Below are 23042 nucleotides of genomic sequence, written 5' to 3' on the forward strand. Positions count from 1 at the left end.
TTTCTAACAGGAATTGTAAAACTAGAAGAGAGACCTGAGGTGGAGCAGCTGTGTTTCTCTGCCTGAGCACCACAGACATTTGAGACTGTGTAATGTGCAGTGGGAGCTGCAGAGTGGAATGCACAGCGGGATCCCTGTCTTCTACTCCAAGCCTCACTTTTCTTTTTCCAGTGGGACACTTGAGCAGACACATATTTTTCCTAGACAGCACACCCATGACAAAGTAAAAACAGGATTCTACCCAAGCCTAGCTTGGTGGACCGATGAGTTTATTGTGGTTCTTGAGTGAGGAGTGAATTACAGAAGCATGGATGGCTTAACTGAATTACTAAATCACCAACCCCCAGAAGGAATGACAGCTTAGAAGAAGCTGGGTCACTGGAGCTCCCTGTCCATCTTGCAGGAGGCTCCACCGAAGAGTCTCCTCCTCCCAAGCTATTACTAACAATGCTCACACAAGCTTGAGGAGAGGACTTTCAAGTCCTGTAACTGTCTTCTAACTGTCCTGTGATTTGTGGGCTTTCTCCCTGGAAGGAATGTTTAATCTGGAGGACATAGCTACAGACCCTGGCCAGATCCCAGCAATACCTCACTTACTCCAGTAGGACAATAAAACAAAATCACCTGACTTAGGCTTTGTGTCAGAGAAGGGATGGAGAAAGTGTGCTTGCTGGTCTGATTGCATTGGTACCACCTGGGGGCTACTTGAATCATAATTTGCTGGTGGAGTCCAGGTCTTCCTGCTTCACAAAGTTTGAAGTGATGCACCCGTGTTAGAATTTGAGAAGAACTCTCTAGAACATTGCTGCTGCAGGTGGGATTTGAGGATCAGCAACTTCAGATCACAAGACAACTTGTCGGGAACACAGAGTCTCAGGCCTCAGCCAATACCCAGTCCATCATCTGCAAACTTATTATAAATTTAAATCATCTCTAACTAGTTTATGCAAATTAGAAGATCCGGGGACAGAGTCCAGTGATCTGTGTTTTAACTAGCTTTCCAGGTGTTTCTGATGCAGCTAAAGTTTCATCTATGACTACCAATTAGAGTTACCCTAGGATTTAAAGGATATTGAGACTTGGGCATCAGCAAGAGGGTTTTATAATGAACTCACGATTATAGTGTGCAGTCAAGCCTGAGAATCAGTACCACCAGCATTGAAAGTCTTAAATCTCTGCTGCAATGTTCTCAGAGTTCCATGGCTTCTTCATATCTCAAACCCTCATTATTCAACTCTTATTATTATTTGTAAGCAACTCATAATCTTCCAATAACATTTTTGATTAGGGCACCCAGGGCATTTCGATTTCTCGGAAACAGTTAGCATAATCATTGTACTGTGAAAATACAGGCAGTGGGCTTCCAGGAGATACGGAGGCTATGGAATTAGTCATTGGAGTGTATATGTAAGCACACCCTTGCTTACTTGAATATGAAGTAGCACTATGTGATATTAAGGCCTCTGCTAAATAAATCTCTTCTTGCTTATAGCCCTGGACAAAGTCACAGCTGTGAGTAACCATCAGACAACACAAAGCAGCTGGTCTTGGTCACATTTCAGGTGAGTCCCCAAGAGTATGGACTGTGTGGGTTATTGATGATGTCTAGTAATGGATCTGGAAGAGCAGGGAGTGAGAAGTGCCAAGACAATTTGGATCAAGGGGAAGGAGATGACTGCCATTGGAGTTGGCTAATGTGAAGTCTCCAGCACTTTAATTGATGTAGAATATGTTGAGACATGGTTTCCAAAGTAAAGGATGTATTTCTACACCCAATGTCCCCTATCATGGAGAGGGTAGAACATGTGGGTGTGGTTTTATATCACACCATGAAGAAGCATTTTGTGCAGTCTCCAGCCTTTTTATCTGGAACATTATCTGCCATCATTAATTTTTGCTGTAACAACATCAAGAATCTCAGTTGCTCACAAAAGCATTCATTTCTCCTTCACTTGCATTGCACAGTGACCCTGCAGATCTAACCCAAGGCTGCCAGCAGGGCTCAGATGTACTTCATGTGTCATCCTGTTGCAGAACACAGCTGAAGGAATGTCACTCTGCGGCGACATGATGGCCTCTTGGTGAATGACTGGAATGTGTGACTGCACTTACATATTTCCTCTTTAATTTTTCTTTAGAATCTGAAATACAATTATATTCACTCATATGCCTCTGGTCAAAGCCAACTAGCATTACAGTACAACCCAAAGTCCATGGACTGTGAAAGTGAACCTTTGCCACAGTAAACCATGACAGGAAAAGAGAGGAAAGTGCTGCCTTTGAACATCTGAACATCTCTCAGGGCAAAAGAAACAGAGTTGGCTTCTGTGACATTTACCTTGCTCTTTTCTTAGCCCTTGTGACTGAGAAGTTCCAAGGGTACCTACCATATGATATAAGCTCATACCTTGGAGAACTGACTATCTGATGATTTGCTCTGGAGTTGGTCTTAAGTTTGAGGAAAGCCATGTTGCCTTCGGCAAAGCACTCTTTTCAGAATGTGTATCTAGTTTTGTATGGAGTTTGGTAAACAAAGAAGACCTAGTCTCGGAGACAACTTGTCTTTGAGCTACTCATAGGCCATTGATATATCTTATAAGTCTCTCCAAACTGGCTGAAACTCGAAGTATTCCATCCTCAGTCTAGGCACAGAATGTGTAAATAGCTTGTGCAATCTGGGTATACACACTTCTATTGTTAGCATTGCTGTTATTCTATCAGTCCATACCTACTAATGATCTGATAGATGGTTTTCTGAGTCCACTTGATAGAAGATTAAACCTCATGCTGAGTTCAGTGTGAAATGCTGGTGATAACTAATGTGTTCAGTTCAGTGTTACAACTCTAGGCAGCATCCTTGACGACACCAGAGAAGGCTATGTATAGAAATGTAACAATTAGCTGTTTACTTTGCCTGAAAGAAAATGTGACTTGAAATCAGACTGTGTACTGATTGCCAGGTGGAAGTCATTGGTTATCCTCTGTTCTAAAAGCTCTAGATTATAACAACTGGGACAAGGAGGGAAGTTATGTGTGGGTGTGGATGCCTCTTTAAGAAGGATGCTTGAGGTTGAGAACAATTGTTTCTCATGAAGCAGAATAGAATCTTTGCCATCAGGTACACAGGGTAGTCTATACATGGTGTTTAGTCAGTACATTCAAGAACAGGGGAGGCACAATGGTGGAGACAGATGCTAGTCTTGCTATGGGCTCAACTGCATAAATTTCCCATCTGGCTAAGGAAAAGCACCCAGTACCCAGTCCCAAACTTCAGGCATGTTTTATAGGGACTCAGTAATAATACCAGCTGTAGTAATTTGAATGAAATTGGCCCACATAATCGCATAGGGAGTGGCACTATTAGAATGTGTGACTTTGTTGGATGGGTATGGCCTTGCTGGAGGAAGTGTGTCACTGTGGGGGCAGGCTTTGAGGTTTTCTATGCTCAGGATACTGCCCAGAGTCTCACTTGACTTCTTGTTACCTGCAAGATGTAGCACTCTCAGCTCCAGCACTACATCTGCCTGCATGCTGCCATGATCTCCCTCATGACGATAATGGACTAAACCTCTGAAACTGTAAGGAGCCATCCCAATTAAATGTTTTCTTTATAAGAGTTGTCATGAGCATGGTGTCTCTTTACAGCAATGAAAACCCTAACTAAGATAGAAGTGGTACCAGGAATTGAGGTATTGTTGTGATAGGCTTGAACATGTGTTTGATGGGAGGAATTTGAGCTTGGTACTTTGGGTTTGGAAAGCAGTGGAATGCTTTAAGCACTGCTTAATGTGCCATGCAAATAGGAGCTTGGAAGACAGTGGTGCTGAGTTATTTGAACCATGGGCGGGGGGCTCAAGGGGTTTCAGAGGAGAAGAATTTTCATATGTTGCTGAGAGATCATTCTTGTGATATTTTGATGAAGAAAGTGACTGCTTTTTGCCCTTGTCTGAAAAGTTTGCATGAGGCTAAAGTGAAGAGTTTTGGATTAATTCCATTGGCAGTGGAAATTTCAAAACAGCTCAGCATAGACTCTGTCTTGTGGTTTTTAGTGGTAACTCTGATGATGATTTATAATGAAAAGGAACAAGCTGAGCAGGGTAAACTACAAAATAAAAACTTTGAGGGGAAAAGAGCACAAGAAGTGGAATAGAGCTAAATTCTGTGTTCAAGGAGATAAGTGGATTAAGAAGTGGGATAAAGGGAGTGGTGACCTCAGGGCAAGATCCCACCCAGCAAAGTTTCTAACTTGAGAAAAGGAACTAAGGAAAAACTGAGAGCTGGATGTGGTGGGGCACACCTTTAATCTTATCACTGGGAAGGCAGATCTGGCAGATCTCTGAGTTTCAGGACAACTAAGCTCAGGTAGTAAAGGACAGAAAGCTGGTGAAGATATAATTGAACAAGGGAGCCATTTTCCAGGCCCAGTAAGCAGCAGAACTTGGCAGCTTCAGCCACATGGTTCTGGCTTTAGAGTTAAGGATAGAAGAAATAGGTTATGGAATTTGCCTCCATGCCTAAAGAACGCTACTAATGTAGTAAAGCTAGTAATGTGCCAGGGATGTCCCTGAATGGAGGCCTAATAGAGAGGCCATTGAGTGAAGCTGTGAAGTTGAAGCCTGAATTGCCTTGGAAAACCCAAGATCTTAGAGATTCCAGAGTCTTAGGATACCTGCTGAGGAGAGCTAACAAGAAGCGGAAATAGCCTATGAGATAGACAGTGTTGCAGTCAACATAGCTGAAAGGTGTTGGAGATGTAGAGAGCACTGTGGCATTGGACATGGAGATGCAGAGTTTAGAGTTTGCCAAGCTGATTTTCAGTCTTGCTTTGGTCCAGTATTTCCTCACTATGCTTCCTTCCCTTTGTTTTGGAATGGCAATGTATATCCTGTGCCATTATATGTTGGAAGTATGTGATCTTTTTTTTTTATTTCTGTTTTTACAGATGATTACAGTTAAGAGAGTACATGGATCTCAGAAGAGACTTTGAACTTTGGATTTTAAAACATTGTTGAGACTGTAATAGACTATGGGGACTTTTGAAGTTGAACTAAATGAATACTGTTATAAGCTTACGGGGGCCATGGAGTGGAATGGAGTAGTTTGAATGAATTGGCCCCTATAATTTCATAGGTGGTGGCACTGTTTAGAAGGTGTGGTTTTGTTGGAGTCAGGATGGCCTTGTTGGAGGAAGTGTGTCATTGTAAGTGTGGACTTTGAGGTTTCTTATGCCCAGGACATCACCTGGTGTCTCAATTGCCTTTAAGATGTAGGACTCTCAGCTACTATGGCAGCACCACATCTGCCTGTGTGCCACCTTGTCATGATGATAATGGACTGAACCTCTGAAACTGTTAGTGAGCCACCCCAATTAAATGTTTCCTTTATAAGAGTTGCCATGGCCATGGCATTTTTTCACAGTAATAGAAACCCTAACTAAGATAATAAGTTTAACATATATAAATTATATATATATATATATATATATATATATATATATATATATGTATAAACAGATATATGTGTCTTTATGGAAGCTTCTGCAGTAGTGGGTTTCCAGATGCCTTTTCCATAGGTCTTTAGTGTTATCAGTCACTCCTCGTCCTCTCTCCCCTCCACTCCCCCACTGCAGTTTACCCTTTCTGCTGTATTAGTCCCTTTAATCCTTTATACAACTGCAATCTTTCTCCCACCCCTTAAAAGCCCCTTAATCACAGCACCCTAGTAACTAATTTCTTCACCTTTCTATATCTCATATAAATGAGTAATGCAGTTTGTCTTTCTGTGAGTGGTTTATTTCACTCAATAGACTTTTCTCAAGGTTCTTCCATGGTATTCATGTGACAGGATTCCCTTATTTTATAAAGCTGAATAATTCCATTGTTGACATACCACACTTTCTTTGTTTATCTATTAATGGAAATTTAGTTTGCTTCCATATTGGTTCTGTTCCCTCTTCAGAGAACTCTGACTAATACACACCTTTAATTAAAACTGTAATTATACAGTAAGTATACATTTGCTGATGTCTTCTCCTATTTTCCACTATATGAGGTATATACAGCTAGAGGGGACATTGTTGGACCATATAGCAATTTCAGTTTTTGTTTGTATGTTTTTTGAGACAGGGTCTCACTGTATAGTACACATTGGTTTGTAACTCATGATATTTTTGCCTCAGCCTCCCAAGTGCTGGGATTATGGTTATACGTTCCCATGCTTAGCTTTACTTTTAAGTGTTTGATGATATTCCTTATAATTCTCAACAGAAGATACATCATTTTATATCTCCAACAACAACATACATGGATTCATATTTCTTTCATAAGTAGGACTCTTTTAAGATGTAGAACCCTCAGCTACTTCTCCAGCACCACATCTGCCTGCATGCTGCCATGCTCCCTGTCATGATAATAATGGACTGAACTTCTGAACTGTAATCGAGACACCCCAATTAAATGTTTCCTTTATAAGAGTTCCTGTGGTCATGGTGTCTCTTCACAGCAATGAAACCCTGACTAAGACATGAGATAAGTTGGATTCTTAGCATCAGAGATGAAATCAGAGCCGTTCTTCTATCAGAGTAGATGTACATAGTATGAATTTGAATTTTCTTTCTGTCCTTTTTCCCTTTACACCACCCTTTATGAGTTTCCTGAATTCCACATACACTGTCATAGTAAATGTATCACTTCCAAATTCACTTCACAGTAAGGTGGCAAGGCAATGGGATGGTACTCAAGGGATGGATGGACACTGTCATAGACTCCATCATTAGAAGATGTTGACCCTGGAAGATGATTCAGTGACCTAATGTGTACTCAGCTGTGACAGGTGCTGACAGTTGTCATCTTGCAATTTTAGAATGCTGTTTCGTAAAACGCACTGTGTAGTCATGTGATTGGCAGATTTTTGGAAGAAAAGTCCAAGGTGTCCTTGGAGGACTCCTGATGTCTTTTCTTCCTGAGAGTAGGTTATCTGAGCTTTATGTTTATGAGACACCCTGGTGTATGCCCAAGTACCTTCTACCCCCTCTTTTCAGCTTAAGCTTGTCAATGGTTTCAGTTGTTTACAATAAAAAATTATTGCTGAATATACACTACTATTAAGGCCTCCTACCTCATGTGTGTGTGTGTGTGTGTGTGTGTGTGTGTGTGTGTGTGTGTGTGTGTGTGTGTGTATGTGTGTGTGTACACATGCTCACATGTTCATGTAGGCACTCCTGTATGTGTACGAGTGTGCATTTGGAGGTCAGTATTGAGGGTCTTCCACAATTGCTTTCCACCTTCTATTTTGAGACAGGGTCCCTCACTGAACCCCAAACTCACTGGTTAGCTAGATTAGGTGACAGGTGAACTCCAGGAATCTGCCTGTCTCTACACCTCAGGGATGAGGTTAGACTTTTACACTGCAGTGACATGGATTTTATGTGAGTGCCATAGACCTGATAGCATATCTTCATGATTGTGCAGCAAACGCTTCACTGTCTCACCATCTTTCAGACCAGATCTTCTGTTTCTTAATAGCCTGACGAGATTTAGTCTTAGTGATGACCTTTTAATTGAGGCAAATGAATACCTGATACATTTCTAAAAGTTTGTAGATTTTCACTTACCGTACATGGTCCATTCTCCTCTACTTTATTTCTAAAAGAATCCTTGGTTGTTGTCTTGGACAGCAGGGTACTCAGCTCAAAAGAAAAAAAGATACAGTGGTGATGGTGGAGTGCATAAACAAGGACAGGATTTTGGCATTGGGCTGTGAGCCAATATTGCTCTAAGGAAAGCTTTTGGAAGGAAATGACGAACACTGTTCTTTGCATTTGTTCCTATTTCTTGCACACAATGTGATGCGGCGAGGTGAAGTGGGAGCGGCTGTCATGTGCTGTGCATCGGCAGTGGGAAGCAAGCCATTTGCTAAGGATGATAGAGCAGGAATGTAGGAGATGTGAGACCCTGAGGTCACTGTGAAATTCTCAGACGACCCAGGGCCTGGTTTACCGTCCTCTGGACTCACTCTAATGAGATAATAGGTCAACCCCTCCTGATGGAAGCTTTGGAATAGGGTTCTGTAACACTCAAATGAAAGCAGTTCTGAACTCACCATGGTCCAGCATGTCTTCTTTTTATTGTAGTTTAAGAATGGAATACAAATCCTTCTAAACGACTAACAGGACTATGAAGGTGATTGGAGAATTACTAAAGTCCTACTATAGCTATGCTTTTTATTATAGGAATTCAAATCAGGGGTATTTCTACAAACATTTTTATTTATTCTTTCACTATTTCATATATATATATATATATATAAATATAATATTGCTTTGATTATACACTCCCCCCTTATGATATCCTACCCTAAATCCCTTCCCACTAAACTCTTACTACTACTTCGTGTATACACGTCCTACTGCATTTAATTATGTCTGCCTGCATGAACATGGGTGGTGTTGAGCAAGGCAACATACCAACGGCTACAACACTGATAAATATTGCCTCCCGCCTCTCCCAGTCATTAATTGCCTAGGGGTGGGGCTCTACGAGGGAAGGGTGTTGGGCAGCCCAGCCTTGTGCAGGTCTTCTGAAGGTAAAAAGCTAATGTGAGTTCATGGGTAAGCAGCCATGCCACGGACAGTGCTTCTCAGCACTCCATCACATCTCTGTTCATTCATTCTGTCTGTCCATTCCTCCACAGCGCTCCTGAACCTCGCTCCCGTTAGGGATGAGCATGCAACAGTCACTTATTCTCAAAACTTTGACCAGTTATGTTTCCACATCAACCGTCAACCACTGAACAGCATCGCTGTTCCTGACACCAGGTTTTGGTAACATGTGTGCAGAGGGCCTAGGTCAGTTTCATGCTGGCTCCCGGGTTGTTGGCTCAGTCTCTGTGAGCCCCTATGAGCCCTGGTTAATTGATTCTGTGGGGTTTCTTTTGGTGCCCTTGACCTCTCTAGTTCCCACAATCCTTCCTTCCCTCTTCCACAGGATTCCCCAAGCTGATGATTGGCTGTGAGTCTTTGCATCTGCCTATAAAGAGTAATTTTTTATAAGGATTTTTAAAAAAATACTGTTAATTTCCTGTTCGTAGTAAACTGTTCCCCTTGGGGGAATGTCTTATGCCTTCCTGTGTTGCTGGTAGATTTGTGTTTTACCTTCAACTCTGTGGAGCTGTCTTCAGATCCCTGTAGAAACATCCACAACCACCTTTGTAAGCCATGTTAGTCATCTGTGAAGGTGTTTACCAGGCCTGACTCAAGGGCTCTATCTTCAGTTTGACTTGTTCTCTCACTGAATAATCCCTGATGTCATGGCTTTCACTTTGATTTTGTTAAGATTTTTCACTAGTTGTACATACAGTATTTTATGTCAAATATCACCTGTGTCCAAGTGGAGAAATTTAAACTTCAAGAGCCCCCAGGAACGGGCAGAAGGTTCAGCAGTTAAGAACACTGGCTGCTCTTCCAGAGGACCTGGGTTCAATTCTCAGCACCCACATGGCAGCTCACAACTGTCTGTAACTCCAGTTCCAGGGGATCCCACACCCTCACACAGACATTGATGCAGGCAAAAACACCAATGTACATAAAATACAAATAAATAAGTTAAAGAAAAAAAAAAAAAAGAGCCCCAGGAATTGTTATATATAACCTGACACAAACTCGTGATGGGAGTGTGACATCACCGAGCCCTGGAGAAGGAAGGGACTCTCGGAAGTCTGTCATTAAAGCTTCATGCCAGGATAGATGCTTGGGGGTGGTTGCCCTGTCTTGCCAGGGACTAGGCTGGGGACCTGGGAACAGACTCTCTTCTGGTTTTGTGCTCTTTTGCAATGTCACACCCATTTTTGTTTCTCTGTTCAGGTCTTCTCCTCTTATTCCAGGTTTCCTTTTGACTCCGCCTCCCTGCCCCTGCTGCACCCCAGCAGGCCATTCACAGGCATTTCCGCTTCCTGTGCAAGGTACTCACTTACATCTGGGGGTTTGCTTCCAGCTGATCAAACTTGAGCTTGATGTCATTTGCAAGGATCCTGTGGGCTAATACCTCCTAGCCCTTCCCAGGACTTATTTCCTACCCAGAGGCTCAAAATCCCTACCAAGAACTGCTTTCAGGGAACTCCATGCCTCCTCTGTTTTGAGAACTACCGTAATCAGTGTGCTCTGATACCTGTAGTAAAGTACTGCCGACTTGCCAGCTTAAACGTCAAAATATTGGGCTGAAAGTAAAGTGCCAGCAAGGGCAGAACTCTCTTCAGAGGTCCCGGATCCTCCTTGGTTCGTGGATTCCTTTCTCCATTTTCAAAATCTATCCCTCCATTTCTGCTCCAACTTTTGCTTCCTTCTTTTCTAAAACAGACTCCCTCTGCTGGCCTTTCATGAAGAAGCTGGAGTTTGTATCTATGATCTACCAAACAGCCTCTTAATCTTAAAATGCCCAAGCAAATCTGCAAAGTCACTTTTGCCATTGAGGCAGCAGTCACAGGCTATCCAGATCAGGGCCTGAGCATCTTCAGGGCTCTCCCTAAGCCGGCACAAACGCTTGCTCCCTTTTCACTTCTGTCTGATCAAAAAGAGCGACATGGTACAGTGAGCCACCTTAGGACGTTGTCTGAACTCAGAGTTGCAAGCGTAAGGGATTTACAGAGGCAGAGAAGCATGAGTGTGCATTTGAGCCTTCTTCTCAGAGACATGATTCTGGAGGGTTTCCGATCAAAGAATCTGTGAAGAAATATTCAGAGCCATTAGTTGTGATTTCTGGCCATCAGGGGCTGAGACAATGATTCTGGGAGAGGATAGGGAAAGAGGAGAGGAGAGGAGAGGAGAGGAGAGGAGAGGAGAGGAGAGGAGAGGAGAGGAGAGGAGAGGAGAGGAGAGGAGAGGGAGGAAGCATGGGAGAATGAGTGTATCAGAGTGCAAATGATTGAACAAGGCACAGGTGAGGTAGAAGCCTGAGGTTTCTCCGTGCCTCTGCCTGTTCCTCGCCCTTTTGGTTAATTATTCCTTCATGTATGTGTAACTGACCCTACCCTGGCCACAAATTCCTGCCGGGTCATGAGGTGGAACATCCAGGATGCTCTGCTTGGAAATGGCTCGGTTCTATGGATGAGCAGCCTGCAGAGAGCCGGCCAGAGGAAGGATGGAGCAGGAGGTGTACCTGAGAGAGGACTGACAACGGCGTAGGGCAGTCAGGAACCGTGAGAGGTTCTTCTCCCAGGGACTGGCTGTGCCATTGAAAACCATCTCATATGTCTAATGCACAAGGGGCAGAAACCTCCAATCCTTTTGAACTTGATGACTAGAAATCAAAGTCTGTTGTTAATGTACTTTGTCCGGCACAAGAGTGGAATTTGATAGTCTCCGGCACTGCAGAGGGAGACTTCACTGGCATGCCAAATGTGAAGTCTGTGAGGAGAGAGAGAGCCCATCATGTGTAACACCCTCTCTAATTCAAGAACTACCTGCCTTATCACAACCCAAGAAGTCATCAGCCATTCTCACTTAATGTGGAGCACATTACAGTAGCTATATGTGGTGCCAACGGACGCCATAACTTGTTCCATATTAATGACCTGCTCTCACTATGTGACACCCAGGTCTCTTCAAAGTGTTGAAGTATCGTACAATACCAGACAGACTACACCGGAAAAGCAGAGAGATTTTCTCTGAATGAAACAAAGGGGTAGAAATTGCTACAGCAGTGCAGGCGTGTCCGAGCAGTGGGGATTCTGGAGGGCAGAGTGAGGGATGAGATGGTGAGAAGCTGACAGCCTTTGAATGCAGCAGAGTGACAGCGCCATTCATTGTCCCCAGGCTGAGGCCTGCCTAATTCACAGAACACGGTGACTTAAGTCTTCTACTTGTTTCCTGTGAGAGACGGGGACTGTTGGTTGCTAGGGTTACCGTCTAAATGTGAACTCCACTGACATGCCACCTCTTAATAAGGCCAAGTCCTTCATGTATTTTTGATGGTGTGCCGGTGACAAAATCCTTCTCAGTTGAGCAGAAAAATACAGCAGGAGTAAATTGTCAATGACAACATCAGTGTACTCTCTCAGCGTCGGGGATTAAGTGAACAGCAGCCACTGTCAGGCCCTGATGTGGCTCCCGGCTTCCTTAAAAACAGCTAAATTAAAGGTCCCTACCTGAGGGGAGGGGAAACCTTCCTCCCCCAGCAGGGAGATACCGTGATTAAGGCTCAGCCTGACCTTCCTGCTTCATCTCCACGGAAATAGAGACACGTTTCCTAAATGGCAAGACTTTACAGAATCATAATGAGCAAGGACCAGGGTGCGCGCGCTAAATTTCCATCTTCATTCCTGGAGCCCGCATAGGAGAAAATAAAGGAGGCCTCTATTATTTGTTATCAAAAGAGAACAGGCCTCCCTCCCCTTGTTTCTTTGTGCAGAGACACAATTATCTGTAGAACAAGTCATTCATTCTTCAGTCCTCCAGATTGCTTTCCTGCACACCGAGTTCTGGGGTTATTATCGTTTAGTGGATGCCGATGGTGTGATGGGGAGGCTTCGATGTTGAGGGTGATATGTATTAGTAAAGAATTTGCTCCTGGGGAAACAGCCCAAGCTTCAGGGAATTCAAAACAAAAACAAAGCCGCACAGACCAATCTGTTTCATACTTAATGAGGATAAAATAAGCTCGCGGGTTTTTTCCTTGTAGGTTCTTTGATGTTCCATTAACTCATAATTACTTAAATTACAAAATGCGTTGGTAGCCTATGCAATCTAAAGACTTTTCTCCTTTAAATCACAATGTGTAGGAGTTAAACAATTTCTAACAAATTGGAGAATCTATATCCACTGCATCGTTGTATTGTTTTTTGCATATTAAAATTTAAAAATTAATAAAAGTGAGCATGTTATTAACACCCTCCATTTAACTTAGTTTGCGTATGGATTATGGTGCCTAGTTTCTTTGGGATGCTTAGGAAAGATCAAAATGTTCACAGTACTGGTTGTCTTGAGAGCAAGTTCCTGGAAAAATCACAGAAATGTTTGTTAAGGTAGAAGTCGGAGTGTTTTGTCCTTTGCGTTTTTGCACGATTAGGAAACGATGCTATCAGTCTCAGTGTGTACTCACCCAACAGAGGAAGGCGATTTTCTGAAGGGCAACAGTACCATTAAAGGAGATCCACACAGTTTGTGTAGGGTCAGTTACTTCATCTCAAACAGCACCTAATGGCGAGTCAGGGCAGTGTTCCTGCTAAAGGAGAGCATGTGTCTAATAAAACGTCACCCATGTCTGCAGAGGGAAGACATGCATTATCCCACATCACTGTTCCCAGACCAAAGGGAACGTGTTTGTACTTAGCAGCTGTAAACACAAGGGAGGGAGAGAGAGGGAGGGAGAGGGGAGGGGGGAGGGAGGGGGGAGGGGGAGAGAGAGAGAGAGAGAGAGAGAGAGAGAGAGAGAGAGAGAGAGAGAGAGAGAGAGAGACAGAGAGAGAGAGAAATCTAAAATTAAAATGGAAACAAAACCCAGCAACGCATTTATTTCAAAACTGAGGATATGCTGCCCTCTGGTGGCAAATTCAAGTATTGACATGCGCTGTGTCGGCTGAGCAAAACCTGATTGGTCTTTTTTCAGGATTTCAGAACAATTATCTGAGCATTCGTATAGTATCTACCCAGTGTTTAATCCTCCAACCAATTTTCTAACGCAGAGGACTAAATCCACACAGCCTATGTCTGCCTGTTGTGCGTTCCCAATATCATGAATTCATGTTTCCCCCGTAGAGATGCTATTCTCCTTCGTTAACGTCTTTCTCTTCTGCCGGGCTTCGGCATCTTTGGGATGATAATGAGAATAAAGTTTATAGTTTTCTTGTTACGATAAAGTGGAGGAACCTAGACATTTCAGGAGTCTGATACTTTTAGAAGAAGGTAATTCACGTACAGAAGTTGGAGTAAATGTTAACTGAACTAAAGACAATTGGAACCAACTGAGGAGGAGAACCTAGAAGAATGAATTGGAAATATGAAACTGTCTTCTTCCACGCACGGCACCTGCCGTCCTTTCTCCTTGGTACACCAGCGAGGACCACTGTGTGTTCTCTCCTTCCCTGGCAAAAAACATGTGGGTTTTTTTTTTTTTTTTTTTACAATTTTCTTGGGCAATTGTATTTATATGTATGTAGATTCTGAGTTTTCTCTTTTGTGCATAATAGGACTATTTTTTGTTCAATCTATTACTTGTATTTTAGTTTTATGTCTGCAACATTTTAAAAGCTATGTCCTTGGCAAAATTTAAATATTCTTTTTGAGTCAGGGCCTCACTCTGGAACACAGGCTAGTTTTGAACTCACAGTCCTGCCTAAGTGCTGAGATTACAGACATGAATCGTTCTGCTTGGCTTTAAATTTCATTACTATTAAAATTAGAGTTTTCCAGGGCTAGAGAGATGGCTCAGGAGTTCAGAGCACTGACTGCTCTTCCAGAGGACCTGGGTTCAATTCCCAGCACCCACATGGCAGCTCACACCTGTCTGTAACTAACTCCAGTTTCAGGGGAACCTGACACTCCTGGCAAAAGCATAAATGTACATAAAAAAATTTAAAAAATTTAAGGTCTTTCTTTGTGTCTTTTAAGAATATTCCAGTTAGCCAGTGGTGCTTGCCTTTAATCACAGCACTTGGGAGGCAGAGGCAATCAGATTTCTGGGTCTGAGGCCAGCCTGGGCTATAGAGCTAGTTTCAGGACAGCCAGGGCTACACTGAGAAACCTTATCTCGAAAAAATAAAACCAAACCCAAACCCCAAAAGAATGTCCCCGTCTCCAACAAATATATTTTCTATGTAAGTCTTTTTAATTCACTGTTCTGTTCACCCCACTGATGTGCCTCCATCATCTGCTATATGGACTGCTCTCCCCACGAGTCTAAGGATTGTGTTGTAGATTCACAGCACAGCGGTTTATTTTAGGTGACATTAAAAACGCAGCAAACAGAAATTCTTGAGGAGTAAACTCTCAGGTCCACATTGAGTGCAATATTAAACAACAATTTGGTTGGTAAAGAGCCTATTTACTTTGAACCAAATATTTGATCAGGCAAAACATAGCCATCAAAATTTCATAATAGGTAAGGCATTAATAATAGTACTTCATTTTACGTTTTCAGGAACAATGTGCTCTTCATGGTTTCTTCTAAACATTTTAACAGTTATGCCTTCTCTACATTTTGAGCCTTCAGAGTCTGTGCTTAAATTAAAATTTTGTCCCGTAATTCAGTGTGACATTCATGATGGGTCATCATGATACGACAGCATCTAAGTCACTGAGATGTCTCTGACTTACTAATGAGATTATAGATGTGCACCGTGCCAGATGAGTCACAGAAGAGACAGATAAAAGAATTACAGTTTTTTGTAAGAATGAGTAAGAACTCTTCTCGACGCAGCAGCTCGTGAATATCGTGAGGTGGTTTCTACCGGCATCCAGTGTTCATGACGACTTCAGTGGGAGACGCAGGGACAGCCTGGTGTCCATGCTTGCACTGACGGTTTAGGGCTGCTGGGTTCTTAGGAAGCATTCTGGAATAGCCAGAGACTTAATTCCAAAGCCAGCACCGGCAAGCACAAGTGTCCAAGGGTGAGAAGCACAGAGGCGGTACCTGGCAGCGACCTGCTGGCCACTGGCCTCTTGACAGGTGGCTCTGCTGCTGCTCTCCCCTGTCCCCTTTGTCCTGGGGAGACAGTGCTCCTCAGTTGTGAGTCTGCAAGGTACACGTTCCTTCCAGCTTTTATAGCAGGTGACAGCAGTGACCAGATTTCTACTCTGGGTGTTCTGAGACGGCCTCATTCTTGATTCAAATCGTCACCTTTGCTAGAAGAACGAGACAAATCCTCCAGTTAGCACAACAGGGTGTGATGGAGGGAGCGAAGCCAGAAAGGGGGGCATGGCCAGTCTGCCCCCTTAGTTGCAAACCCGTGCCTTTGTTTACCCTCTCTTTTCCAGGCACTTCCAGCATAAAAAGCATCCTCACACAGACCATGATCCCCAAGGCCTGTGTGCACCGCTGATACCAGAGAAGTGACCCCATGGCAAGGTCACGCTGAATCTGGCTCACTCACTGAGGAGGGCTGGTTCAGTGGAGAGGGACTGAACAAAAGGACCCCGGGAAGGGAGTGAGCCACACTGAAAATCCACTCAGCACAGATGCGAGAGCAGAGGCGGTAGTTCCCATTATCAGTCCCAGCTGCGATTTCTAAATATTTCCCTCTGCTTGTTTATATTTTCTTATTTTAGCATTTTAAACATCATTTCACCTTCTCCGCGCTCGCTTTGGTTTTTCTCTTTTGGTTAAAGCTCAACAAAGTCCTGATTTGTTGCCTACGGCGTCTCAAGTCTGCCATCTAGTGGATTAAGATGGTCAAGACAGCTATTTCCCGCGAGCGTTTCAGAAGTCATTGAGGGCTGTTTTGGGTAGAAATGAGGCCTTTCATCAGACTTCAAAGACACCTGGTCTGCAGTTCGCCAGACTTGAGTACTGCAACTAGAAATTTCACTTAATTGTCTCAAATGGCTTCTAGATGAACAAACCACTCTGTTTGCTGTGGTTATCATTTTGAACTTTGCAGAGGTCTTGAAGAGTGGGTTAGGACAAGCCAGTCAGGCAGTGTGGTGTTGAGATAATGGGAGAGATGGCCGGCTTCGGGAGGGAGGCGGAGGGTAGGAGCAGGGGTCTTCTCCGAGGACCTTCAAAGGTCACAGGACCATCTTATCCTGTAATTTGAAAGTTCCAAAACTACATTATTAAGCTCCCGTATTAGGTGTAGTTGAGCTGTGGTAAATGTTCCTTGGAAGCAAAGGGAACTCAGAGCCAGCCGTTACTGTGGGATGATACAATATCCCATGGCTTTGTTTACATCATTTGTTCATATTTTTCTGCATAGTTGGATATACTATTATAAATTGGTGTTTTTTTTATCATTGGTTTTTATTTTAAAATGCATAGCCTGATTATGAGGATTGCAAGCTGCTTACAGGCTTGCTCACACTTGCTCAGTCTGCTTTCTTATAGAACCCAGGACCAACAGCCCAGGGATGGCTCCAACCACAGTGGGCTGAGCCCTCCCCCACCAATCACTAATTAAGAAAAGGCCTTACAGGTTTGTGTATAGCCCGATCTTGTGGAGACACTTTCTTTTCTTTTCTTTTTTTAAAAAAACTTTTTCGTTATTTATTCTTTGTGTCTTTCACATCATGCCTCTTGATTCCATTTGTTTCCACACCCCTGGACATCTTACCTCTGCCCTTGCAACCCCCTACCAAGATAAAATAAAATAAAATTTAAGAGAAAAAAGAAACGGGGGGAAAAATCTCACCATGGAAGCTGTAGTGTGACACAGTGAGTCAGGCAGTAAACCCTTTAGTCCATACATCTTTACTTGCAACTGTTCATTGCAAAGAGTCATTGGTCTGGTTCGAGGCCTCTGGTTTCTGCCCTCACTGGGACTCCCCTTAGCTATCCTGTTGTTGCCCTGTGCCATGGAAATCCTGCAACTTTGGGTCTGCAGGACCAGCTACTTCCCGTGCTCCAGCAGATCACAGATGAGGTGGATGTTGGGGCGGGCCAACTCATAGCCCTGGTTCGGGGCCTGGGTAGTCGTAGGGTTGGTCAGCCCCCAGCTCTCTCTCCCCAGTCCTCTCCACCAAGGTGGGCTCTCTAGCATTGCCCTGGCTAGTTCACCTCTTGCAGCAATGAGCAAGGGGCGGGAGGGCCTGTTCTCCCGCTTTCCCACGGAGGCGTTTTCTTACTTGAGGTTCCCTCCGCTCAAGTGACTTTAGCTCATGTCAAGTTGGCATAAAACTATCCGGCAAACCATTGCTTTCTCTCACACTCGTAGTTTCCTTTTAACATTATTCTTACATACACACATATGACATACATACATACATACATACATACATACATACATACATACATACAGTGTATCTGAGAACTTTACTTCCTGATCTGCACACAGCAGGCATAAAGAGAGATATTGGGCCTGGCTTTGACTTTTGAAACCTCAAAGCCCTCCCCCAGTGACCCACCTCCTCCAACAAGGTCACATCTACTCTAACAAGGCCACATCTCCTAGTTTTCTCAAACAGTTGATCAACAGAGGACTAGGCATGCAAATATTAATAAAAAAACCACACCCTGCTTAGTCCCTCTATGTTTCCTGTATGTACATGACCTCAGTGCTGACAACTTGGTAATAGATAACCATGTGGACAATGATAATACTAGCGGAGGTGCTAACATGGGACGGGGAGAGTTTGTGTGGCCTCAAGCCCAGACAAAGAATCATGGGCAATCGGGCAACTAGGGAATGCTGAGCATAGGAGAAATGGTCTTGAGTCCTTTTCGGAGTACCTCCTCTCAGAGTTTAATATCTTTGTTATATAATGCACTTATGGTTTTAACTTGGCAGAATTTTGATCAGTGTGATTCTATTTTCATAGTTACAAGGTGAATATCACCCCATATGACTCAGGAGCATGAATTTCAATGGTAGTAAAATATTTTAAAAATATAGGTAAGCTTCCTTTACTACTGAAAATGTAGTGTTCTTTTTTTCAAATATCTTCTAATAAATATTGTCACCGTGAACTCCTGAGATGCACACATTGATGAGAATAGCTTATTTCATGAAGGAAAATTACCTTGAAGTTCAAGATTAGCAAGTATTTTGTTTTAATTGACCAAGTTACCTTCTATGAGCTTGGAATGATTGATTGTGTTCAGGCTGTCATGGGGTTGGAAATTCCCTTTGCTCTCGTCCTGGGTGACATGGTCATTTCCATTTGACTGAGTGAACATGCAAAGACTATCTCATGGGATCGTAAGCTGCATATCTTTCGTTAATAAGTTACTTCATGTTTCCTGGAAATTGTGCTTCTTGTGTCATTATTTGAACATCTTTTTCCTGTGGCATTTCTCCGTGTTGATTTATTAGAGCTGTTTAGAGAGTCAGTCCCATTAGCCATTCCGCACAGAGTCTTCTGCCAGTCATGTTCCCAGCTTGCTCTGTGCGCTGTGTTTGGTTTGTGACTTTTAAGTCTTCTGTAGGGTAAGAGGCATTGGTGTTTGCTTTGCTCTCCATTTTCAGCTTTCATGTTCAGAAATAGCCCTTTCATTTTCCACCTTCATCTCCGTCTTTTGCTTATGCTTCTCTGTTTCCATTTCATAGAGGCCATACCTTTTTATATCTTTCTGAAGATATCCTTCAGAAATGAAAATCGTTTTTCGTTCTTTTATTAAATTGCTCCCCAGTGTAATTTTTACCCCCAGTCTTTGAGGCAAGAGAAACAACATTGCACACAGATGATAATTAGTGAAAACCTCCTTCCAGTTGTAGAAGTTAGTATTAGTTTATTTCTAGTATTATGACAGCTTTTTACCTTGTTATTATATTTTCATTAATTTCCAATGGGACACTGGGAGGCAGTAGCGGGTGAATTCCTTGATAGATGCCATCTTAAGCTACGTACCTATTTCTATCTTTGATCCAGTAAAGACTAGGAGGGAAGGAGATGAGGGAGGAGGCTGGAAGTTGTGGCAATTAAGAGAAAATGACACGTTTGTGTCTGATCCTGACACACGGAGGCTGGTGTCCCCAGAGAAATCAGGGATCAAGTTAATTTTTTAGCCTTCCCAGCGGTGGACATTGAACCAAGGAAGCTTTGCGAATCCGAATGGCTGGGAATTTGGTCATATAAATATTTCTCTTGGGCTAGGGAGATGGTTTGGGAGAGGTGGGGTAAAGTGCTGTGCGAGTGTGAGGACCTTAGTTCTAATCCCCAGAACTCACATAAAACTTACAGTTGAAGCAATCATGCTGGAATCCTAGCACATCAACGGGAACATGAGGGCAGAGGCAGAAGAGTCCCTAGAGGCTCCTGGTCCAGCTATCGTGACATCTGCAGCAGAGAAACAAAACAAAGCAAGAGACCTTATCTCAAACAAGGAAGATGGGGACCATTACTGACCTCCCCATGTGTACCATGGCACATGCCTGCCCACATTCACAGCCGCAAGTACACACACGAATAAATCAATAGCCCTGTAGTTAATAAGCCATGGCATCTCATTTTTCTTTCACCTCTCCTTGTTATAGTGACAGATAAATGAGATAGAGAAGTGTGGCATTTTAAGCTCATGTCCGTAGATGAAGTGCAACAACCCAGCCCGTTGGTGCTGGACTCTCCTCACATTTTACTGTTCTCACCAACAGTGTTTATCTGAGGTCTACTCATGACGGCACCTTGAGCCGAATTCCTCTGTGAGAGTGTACTTGTAGCAGCTATTGGACAAATGATTTATTTATAGTTTGAATCTACCAGCCAACTATTGCTAGCAGTTTGGAAAACCTTAAGTGAGATTTGTGTTTCTTGCAGCCATAGATTAATAATGTCTGTTCTTATATAAAGCTGAAAACTATGGTTATAAATTTTCTTCTTCTTGCTAATGTGCAAAATAGAAAGTTGTGTTTTCCCAAGTTCCCCACGACTCTGCTCTGCTTCAGCCTTCCCGAACTTGCGGGTTCCCAGTGTTTTCCTTTGTGTCTTCTTAAATGTGTTGGGAGAACCAAACCCGGGTTCGAAATCCAGGTTGAAAATCAGTTTTCTTCTCTCATTTTCAAAGTAGGTATTATTTCAAGAGTGTAGCAAAAGACATGCAGACATTTAACATGCCCATCCCTTGTATTTAACAAATGTTAACATTTTCTTGTTTTGCTCTAGACCTTTTTGTACCTGAGTCATCTTGCTATCCCAGTTGTAGATTCTCTTGGTATCATGCCCATGAACATGTTAACCGACAGAAACAGAATTCACAGCCAAGATTTTCTGAGGCTGAAGTCTTATCTGTTCTTTGTGGGACAAGTTCGGTTTTGCTAAGTCATGAATTCATGAGGACTGTACGCAGAGCAGACCCCTCGTTTGCTGGCTGCACTTGATAGGTCTGCAGCCCCCAGAGCATCCACAAAGGCAGCATGGCAGCTTTATTATGAAGACCCCACATGGATGCTCTTGTTTCTCATTTAAGTCAATTGTACATTTTCCTGTCAGGGTTGCTAGGCATAACAGGCGTGGCAAGTTTACCTTCCAAACCGTTTGAAGTGATTTGTGATGGAGATTGGAGGGACTTCAGTTGTCTGACAGTTGCTCCAGTCAATCACGATGACAGAGGTAAGTTAATCCCCTGGCTTTCTCTCTTGAGAAACATCTATGCAAACAATCTTGTCCAAGGGAAATGCAACTGTGCTCAGTAATATTAAATAGAAGCAGAGGTATGTTTTTTATTTTTAATTTTTTGATGTGCCAGAGCTATGGGGTAGGTTCTTCCTTTGGCTGCTAACCTCATCCAGAAACGCTGAAGCACCCTGCTAGGATTGTGTTAGGTTAGAAGCATGTCTAAACCTGGTGCCTGGGGAGAATGTAGTGCTGTTTAGAGATTGTAGGTTGTTAAAAATGCTTTTTGTATCTTATGAGCAGGAACAGAATTTGTGGAAACTTAAGTAGCTCAGATAGGGCAAGGCTGTTTAAACTAGTGGATTCTATTATGAGAGTGAGTATGTTTTATAATGCATCAGTGTTATCCCAGGAAGCAAGGGTGAGATCAAATATCTATTTTAGGCTGACATGAGGTTAAAACAATATATGATTTAGATTTTGTTTGGGGTAACTTTCCATTGTTCTTAGAAAACTTGACAAAATTTTTGGAAGTCTAGGAAACAAAGGTTGAGTATTCTAGCTTTGGTAATAAATTTTCACTCTTCTACTTCCTATTAGGTAGATTGCACACACATCTAGTTCTTAAAGAGGGTGCTTTACCTCCAACACCCACCCACATCACCATCTCTATTTCTCTCTGGATTTACGTAAAGATAGAGATATATCACATTCAATGCACCATGCTAATTCCAGGGAAATTTCCCAAAGAACGTCAGCTGATGTGTTTCTCCTTGGGATTCTAGTTACAATCAGTGCCAAGCAGACAAATCACTGTTTCACTGTGTCTCCAACAGTGCCATTTGGTTTTTAGTATTATGCTTTAATTAATTAAAAAGATATGTATATGTGTGTGTCTGCATGAGTGTAAGCCGTGTGAGTACAGGCTGCCACAGAGGCTAGAAGAGGATATTAGATCATCTACAGTTAAGTTATAGGTGGTCCAGTGTAGTTACTGTGAACCAAACTTGGGTTCCCCAGAAGAGGAACATGTACACTAAAGTCCTGATCCCCGAGTTTGATCTTCTTATCTCAACCTGTATGGTTCTAGCCAGGAGGCAATGGCCTCAGTTTCATGTGAGGGAAGTGACAAGGTGGTTTGTTTAAATACTTATGACTAGTTAGTGACAAAGCTAGTAGTCTCATGAAGATGTCAGCCCCATGAGCAACAACCTATGAGAAGTTATCAACCCTGTGAGCAACAACCCATGGGGAGCTATCAACCCTGTGAGCAACAACCCATGGGGAGTTATCAACCCTGTGAGCAACAACCCATGGGGAGTTACCCCACACCTGTGTCCAGGGCTCCTGTTGTTTTCGTTTTCAATAGCCTGTGGTTTCAAAGAGTGCTTTCCAGTGTGCAGGGTATCTCCCTTCATTAAAAAAATGTTTGGTTATAAAATTATAAATTTTTATGTGTGTGTGTGTATGTGTGTGTTTCATATCTCTTTTGCTGTGGAATGTTGTTCTGTATGCTGTGAATGTGTGTTGCCCTGATTGGTTGATAAATAAAATGCTGATTGGCCAGTAGCCAGGCAGGAAGTATGGGCAGGATAAGCAGACAAGAAGAATTCTGGGAAGAGGAAGGCTGAGTCAGGAGTTGTGAGCCAGACACAGAGAAAGCAAGATGTGAAGGCAGAACTAAGAAAAGGTACCAAAACATGTGGCTAAACATATAAGAATTATGGGTTAATTTAAGTGTAAGAGCTTGTAAGTAATAAGCCTGAGCTAATGGTCAAGCCTCATGAGTGGGAGAGATGTCCCGACCGCCGGCCAGCCTGGACACAGGCAATCTTCTGACTACACTCCTTTA

Source organism: Peromyscus californicus, unplaced genomic scaffold, assembly GCF_007827085.1.
Source record: "Peromyscus californicus insignis strain IS unplaced genomic scaffold, ASM782708v3 Scaffold_6__1_contigs__length_162567912, whole genome shotgun sequence".
Lineage (NCBI taxonomy): Eukaryota > Metazoa > Chordata > Mammalia > Rodentia > Cricetidae > Peromyscus > Peromyscus californicus.